An 8,031-nucleotide genomic window follows, 5' to 3' on the forward strand; every position below is an offset into this window, starting at 1 on the left:
GATTTGTAAAGTTACTTGAAGATCAAATTGGCCTCCTGACAGTCAAATTTCACTGTATCATCCATCAAGGAAACCTGTGTGCTAAAATTTCTAATTCAGAGCTTAATAATGTGATGAATGTAGTGGTGAAAATTGTGAATGTCCTTGTTGTTTGATTTGCTTTGACTCACAGATAGTTTCAAGCACTGCTAGAAGAGATGGACAGTGCTTATAATGACATTCCACTTCACAGCAACATTGATGGCTAAGCCGTGGCAAGGTTTTGGTGCACTTTGTAAACTGTTTGAGACAATCAAGGCCTTTTTGTCGGAAAAAGGACAAAACTACTCCAAACTGGATGATGACAAATGGCTGTGTAAGCTCATGTTTCTAACCGACATCACTGCTCACCTAAACAAACTCAACCTCCATCTCCGGGTGCAAGGCAAATGGTTCTGGATCTTTATGAAACCTAGAAGGCATTTGTTGTAAAACTAGCATTTTTTTTCTTGGGATATTTGAACTTCAACTTTCCGCTACTTCCAGCACATAAAGGAGCTATTGACACATTGCCGTGTCAGTGTTGATGAGATTCGAATATACATGCAAAACCTGGAATCAGAATTTTCTGATAGATTTCAAGATTTCCAGAAATTTGGCCCAATGCTTTCTTTTCTAATTAAACCTGAAAAGTTTAACAAAAGCGACTTGGATTTGTCTGTACTTCAAGGGATGGGTGTTGAAGATTTTGAAATGCAGCTCATTCAGTTAAAAAGCTCAGAATAGTGGGCATCAAAGTTTGGAGATCTGTGGAGTGCACTTAAAGCTACCGAGAGAGATCATTGTGCCTCTATTGTGACCTGCTGGATGTCCCTGCCAGTGAAATTTAACTGTTTGAAGAAAATTGCGTTTGTGGTGCTTTCAGCATTTGGATCCACATATCTGTGTGAACAGTTATTTTTACACTTGAAATCTGTCCTCTGTCCCTCTCGGAGCTGGTTAACAACTGATCACTCAGAAGCCTGTGTGCAACTTAAAGTATCCAAATACGTGCCAGACATTGGAAAACTCAGCAAGGAAAAGAAAGGGCAAGGATTACACTAAACTATAAGATCTGCATTTTAATTTAATTTTAAATGAAGCTTTTTAAATATTTTAAAAACTGTATTTACACAATAGTTTAGTTATATATTATAGAGAGAGACCACCTAAAAATATTAAAATGTATTACTGGCATGCAAAACCTTAAATTCGAGTGAATAAATGAAGACTTGGCACACTACTTCTGAAAGATTGCTGACCCCTGGCATATACCTTCCCCTCCCAGTCTGCTTTCCCATCTATATCGCCAAGAAAGGAACTAGAGTCACTTGGAATAGAAAGTGACAACCGCATCTGCTCCAACCCCTCAGACAGAGACCAACACCTACAAAATCTTCACCTAGCATTCTCAAAACTAAGATACCCGCACGAGGAAATAAAGAAACAGATCAACAGAGCCAGACGTGTACCCAGAAGCCTCCTACTTCAAGTCAAGCCCAAGAAAGAAACCAACAGAACTCCACTGGCCATCACATACAGTCCCCAGCTAAAATCTCTCCAATGCATCATCAGGGATCTATAACCTATCCTGGACAATGATCCCTCACTTTCACAGGCCTTGGGTGGCAGGCCAGTCCTCGCCCACAGACAACCTGCCAACCTGAAGCATATTCTCACCAGTAACTACACACCGCACCATAGTAACTCTAACTCTAACTCAGGAACCAATCCATGCAAAAAACCTCGATGCCAGCTCTGTCCACATATCTACACCAGCGACACCACCATGGGACCTAATCAGATCAGCCACACCATCACCGGTTCATTCACCTGCACGTCCACCAATGTAATATATGCCATCATATGCCAGCAATGCCCCTCTGCTATGTACATCGGCCAAACTGGACAGTCCCTATGTAAAAGGATAAAAGGACACAAATCAGATATTAGAAATGGCAATATACAAAAACCTGTAGTAAAACACTTCAATCTCCCTGGACACACAATAGCAGATTTAAAGGTAGCCATCCTGCAGCAAAAAAACTTCAGGACCAGACTTCAAAGAGAAACTGCTGAGCTACAGTTCATCTGCAGATTTGACACCATCAGCTCAGGATTAAACAAACACTGTGAATGACTAGCCAACTACGAAAGCAGTTTCCCCTCCCTTGGCGTTCACACCTCCACTGCTAGAAGAGGACCTCATCCTCCCTGATTGAACTAACCTCGTTATCTCTAGCCTGATTCTTGCTTGCATATTTATACCTGCCTCTGGAAATTTCCACTACATGCATCTGATGAAGTGGGTATTCACCCACGAAAGCTCATGCTCCAATACGTCTGTTAGTCTATATCTGCTTTTTTTTGGAATAGAAATGTTTATTAAATGCTGTGACCCTGATGCATGGTGGGATCATGCTGAGATGCTCAGTCAGGGCAACCTGCAAAGAATGGGGCACGCGATCCCCCAAACTGATGGTTTGTTCTAATAATTCGATTTGACCGAGCCAACAACAAATCAGCTTCTACAATACCTTCCTGGTTACTCAGAAGCCCAAAAATAAAGTTTCCCTTCAGCAATCCAGCCCTAAGCTCCCACCCAGACAGCCAAGTCAAATATGGAGAGGATTACTTGAAAGAGTTCACCATATATAAAGTTCTACCAATTCCAAGACATTGGACGCATTACCCACCAGGTCAGTGAATATTTCAGACTTTACCCAAATACACACTTACAGCCGATTCTTATTTAAAAGATCTGAACTACAGTCCTCTTGTTTTTCAACTGCCAATTTCTTCATCCACATGGGATCAGATGCACTGGAGCTCACTAAGAGATCACAAGACATATCCAAAGTGTCTAGGGATGAGAGTTTGTCTGCCACCCCCTTTCAGAGATCAACTGCACAGCTGTTCTGCCCGGCAGATTCAGCTACCCAGTCTTCCCTCTGAACCTGAGACACAAGCTGTTCACTTACAATGTCAGTATGGTGGCGTTCCTGTTTCGGCAACATTGTCATCCCAAACTGCTGGCCAAGCACAGACTCTTGGTTGTGGGACTGTTCAAATTGCCTAACAATTTGCAGTCCATCTGAAACCTCCTACAGGCTATCCACACTGGATCTTTCTAAAGCAAGTTCAGTATGTCCATATCCATCTGAAAGTCTTTGGCCACTAGGAATCAATGCACTTCTCTCCCTAGAGAAATTGTGTACTATAGATAATGGCCCATCAAGATCTGTGGGTGCAATTCCCTGCTTCACTTATTAGGCACAACAATTGACTAACACACTTCAAAGACTTCACTAAGGCCTGGTCTGAGATAACTGGCTCTGTGGATATGAGGAAAGCGGTGTACCCCTGGTATAACTTGACTTTAGCAAAGCTTTTGATACGGTCTCCCACAGTATTAGTGCCCTCAAGTTAAAGAAATATGGATTGGATGAGTGGACTATAAGGTGGATAGAAATCTGGCTAGATTGTTGGTTAGTGATCAATGGCTCGATGTCTAGTTGGCAGCTGGTATCAAGCGGAGTGCCCCAGAGGTTGGTCCTGGGGCTGTTTTTCTTCAACATCTTTATCATGATCTGGATGATGGGATTAATTGCACCCTCAGCAAGTTTGCGGATGACACTAAAATGGGGGGAGAGCTAGATATGCTGGAAGGTAGGGATAGGGTCCAGAGTGACCTAGACAAATTGGAGGATTGGGCCAAAAGAAAACTGATGAGGTTCAACAAGGACAAGTGCAGAGTCCTGCACTTAAGGAGGAAGAATCCTGTGCAGGCTGGGGACCGACTGACTAAGAAGCAGTTCTGCAGAAAAGGATCTGGGGATTACAGTGGACAAGAAGTTGGATATGAGTCAGCAGTGTGCCCTCATTGCCAAGAAGGCCAATGGCATATTGGGCTGTATTAGTAGGAGCATTGCCAGCAGATCAAGGGAAGTGATTATTCCCCTCTATTCAGCACTGGTGAGGCCACACCTGGAGTATTGCATCCAGTTTTGGTCCCCCCCCCCACTACAGAAGGGATGTGGACAAATTGGAGAGAGTCCAGCGGAGGGCAATGAAAATGATTAGGGGGCTGGGGCACATGACTTATGAGGAGAGGCTGAGGGAACTAGTGTTATTTAGTCTGCAGAAGAGAAGAGTGAGAGGGGGATTTGATAGAAGCCTTCAACTACTTGAAAGGGGGTTCTAAAGAGGATGGAGCTCGGCTGTTCTCAGTGGTGGAAGATGACAGAACAAGAAGCAATGATCTCAAGTTGCAGTGGGGGAGGTCTAGGTTTTATATTAGGAAACACTATTTCACTAGGAGGGTGGTGAAGCACTGGAATGGGTTACCTAGGGAGGTGGTAGAATCTCCATCCTTAGAAGTTTTTAAGGCCCAGCTTGACAAAGCCTTGGCTGGGATGATTTACTTGGTGTTGGTCCTGCTTTGAGCAGGGGATTGGACTAGATGACCTCCTGAGGTCTCTTCCAACCCTAATATTCTAACATATCAGAGATCCAGAAGGTTGTTAGAGAGGAGGACATAACAGGGCTTTTCCTTCTGTGATGTCTATGGTTCTGTGAGTTAAGGAGCCATATATTGGATACCCTGCTCTTTGATGTCTCTCTTCTACTGCACTGGGTTTGGTTGTGTTGCTTTTCTTAACTGTCAAAATTAAAGGCTGCTTTAGGAGACGTGAAACCTGCTTGTTCTACATGATGCTAGATCATATGTAATCAGCATTTCCAAGAGAGCTCGGCATACTGAGTAGTAAGCATTTTGCACTCTCTGGCCCGTGTTTAGGTGCATAAATGGGAGCTGAACTCCTGCTGAAAAATCTGAGAGTCAGAGCCTGGTTGGCCCTTAGGTAGGTGCACTATGTGGTGGGGAGGGGGACAAGAAGCCTCCCTTCACTATGGCTCTACACCCTCTGTACTCAGGGGAGCTCAGGGTGGGTACTGATAGGCTCCCTCAGGGAACATGGGGCTCCAGGCAGGGAGTCATAGTTCTGCTGTCTCTGGGCACCGGAGAGCAAAGCTGGCTGCTTATACCGGGGAGCATGGGGTGTACTGGTTGCTCACAAAGGAAAGGGAACTTCAGAAAGCGCAAACAAAGCTACACTTCTGTGCCAGCTTCCTCTCACTTTTCTAAAACGTGTCTTTGTGTTTCTGAGAAACCCAGCACTGTACTAACAACGAATTTCTAGTGCTCCCTTTTCCTTTTGTTTTCATGGCTAATCCAGCCAGTGCTGCTGTGTCTGCAGCCTCAAGTTCCTCACTTGCCTCTCTGTGGCAGAACAGAATGGGCACAGAGAAAGAGGGACATTGAACCTTGAGTCTTGTAGGGGCTCAGATTTGCTTGTCCCATCTCTAGTTTTCAGATGATGAATCCGTTTATGGAATTACACCCCTGCATAGAAATCTCTAAGGGGATAGGAAGCTCCTTGAAATGCCAGTTCTAATGGGATTGGGACAAAGGCCTTTGGAAAAGTCTTTACATTTCACTGGTTGGCTTTATTTCATTGATTGGATTGCAGGATTTGATTGATGCTGGAGGAGCATGCTTTATGTACACACTGTGTACGCTTGCTTCCTCTTCCCTCACCCATTGCATGTCTCCATAAAGGATTGATGCTTGGCACCTAGGAAGAGGCCTGAACTGAGGATTTGATGAGAAAATTCTCGGCAATTGAGGCCCTTAGTAGGAAGGATGGTTGTGCTTTATCCTTTCATCCCTTAGGGTTTAAAATCTGAATTATGATAATTAGCAAATCTGAATGGGTTTCAACCTAATTCTCCATTTTGGGGGTAACCAATGCATGGGGAATATCTAGAGAGAAACATGGAAATAAGGCATAAGATTGCATCAGCAGCAGGACATAGGTCATTCCAGAAGCCAAGTTCTTCCATCAGTTCTGCAGTAGGGTGAATGTTTATTTAATTAAATCTATAGAAATGCTAGCAAAGGCACCTATCTATCTGGCCTAAGCTTTCTCCTGTGAGCATTGTAAATAGTAAAATCCCCCACCTTCGTGATTACCACCTTTAAACACGGGGGAGGGGGAGACGGGAGGGAAAGAGGAGTCTCTCAACATCCCCTGAAGATGATCAGATGCAAAGGAAGTGATTAAGGAAGCAAAGACTAGCATCCAGTCCTGCTTCATTTCGTGTACTTGGTAGAAGAAGCTCTTGCCACTAAAGAGCCGAAAGGAATGGGCAGAAAGACACAACTTAAGCTGTAGAAGCACAAGGTGTTGGATGAAAATGTTTATAACAGAAGGGCTTCTACTCCAGGAGACAAAAATGGCAAACAAGCCGGGTTTAAATGACGTGTGAAGGAAGCTCCCGGCCCTGAAACTTGACAGCAGATAGTCAAAGGGAAATGCACCCCTCTGATCTTAGGAGGGCAATCCCCTTTGTCCTGGAGGCTGAGTCTGCTAGTAGCATTCGCAATCTTTACTCACACACATAATTCCGTTGACGTCACTGGGACAGCTCGTGTGGATGTGTACCAGGAAATGGCAACCCATTTGCTGACCCTATAGTGCTGCTCGAGTGTCCGTTCACTTTAATATAAAATGTCCAATTGCTTTAAAATGTGCCAGCTGGGATTCATCCCCCATGCTGGTGCAGAGCATGGTTTTCATCTCTGTCAAGAAACAGGGTGAAGTCTCCCTTCACCCACAGAGCACTGCGCCATGCGGGCTTTTTCTGTGGCAAGGGACATGGGAGTGGGAGAGGCAGTGAGCCTGGGCCATGGCAGTTAGGCTTGGGAAAACCACTACAGTGACTACCTGGCTGCTCCATATACCTTGGATACAGGGTGAAAGAGGGAGGATTTCATCCTCTCAACTTCATGCATAACCCCTGGACAAAGCCTATTTATCTGGGTGTTGTACTGGAGGACAAAAACTTCTCTTATGTGGTCAGAGATTGAGAGAGTCAGGAATGGAACTCAAGATTCCCACATCTCGTGTTCTAGACCAAACTCTCCAGCCTCCCTGTTCCATTCAAGGTGTGTTCATCCCCAAACTTCCCAAGCAGCGACTCCCATATATTGGAGTCTGAGTCTGGGATTTCTTTTTCAATCTTCTGCCTTCTGCTGGTGGACACACAACCATGTTGAGTCAGCGTCTGTCTCAGGAGCCCACTTGGGATCCTAGTATTACGGGCTAGGAATTAGCAACCTTGGGCCAGATCCTCCAATGTATTTAGGCTCCTAAATCAATGAAATCAGTGCAGGTTATGCAACTAAATGCCTTTGAAGATCTGGGCCCATTTGCCTGAGAACATGACCATACAATAAGGCACTTTGAAATGTGACAGAATCTTTCTAAAGGAATCCACCATTATTACTTAAATCCACCACTCATTGCCACTCTTCTGTCTTCACGGCACATTGAACCAGATTAGAGTCCAGAAATGGCTTTCTGGGATTTCTTGTTCTATCGTCTCTTGCTTGTACATATACATGGCAGTGCAAACAGCAGGCACGAAAGCAGGGCAACAATTGTTTTGAGTCTATGCTTTGCATGAATCCCTCATCCCAGTCCCATTCCCTGCATGCTGCCTCAGAAGGTTTCATTGGTCTCAGACACAGCTGAGATCCACAGGAAACATTTTGTTCAAACCATATGCTGGCAGCCCAAAGCACTGCTGGAGAGACTGCTGTGCCTGAGCCTATACTGGTTTGTTGTTTGTCTTTCTAGAAACTGATACATGCCCCTCTCCCTCACTGATGTGAGTAGTAGTTAATGCTTAGCTTTTCCTCCAGGGATCTCAAAGCACTTTACAAACACTGGGGATGATTCTGCTTGGGTCCCTGAGCATTCCACCTGAGTAAGGAATGCAGCCCCCCAATACCTTTGTGAACTATTTTAGAGATGGGTAAACTGAGGCACACAAAGGACACTTGACAGCGTGTGAGGCAATAAGGAATAGAACCCAGGAGTCCTTGCTCAAACCCATCGAGCCGCACTCCCTCCCTCAACAGGACATTGCAGAATAATGCTACCTATT

This window comes from Gopherus flavomarginatus, chromosome 12, assembly GCF_025201925.1.
Source record: "Gopherus flavomarginatus isolate rGopFla2 chromosome 12, rGopFla2.mat.asm, whole genome shotgun sequence".
NCBI lineage: Eukaryota > Metazoa > Chordata > Testudines > Testudinidae > Gopherus > Gopherus flavomarginatus.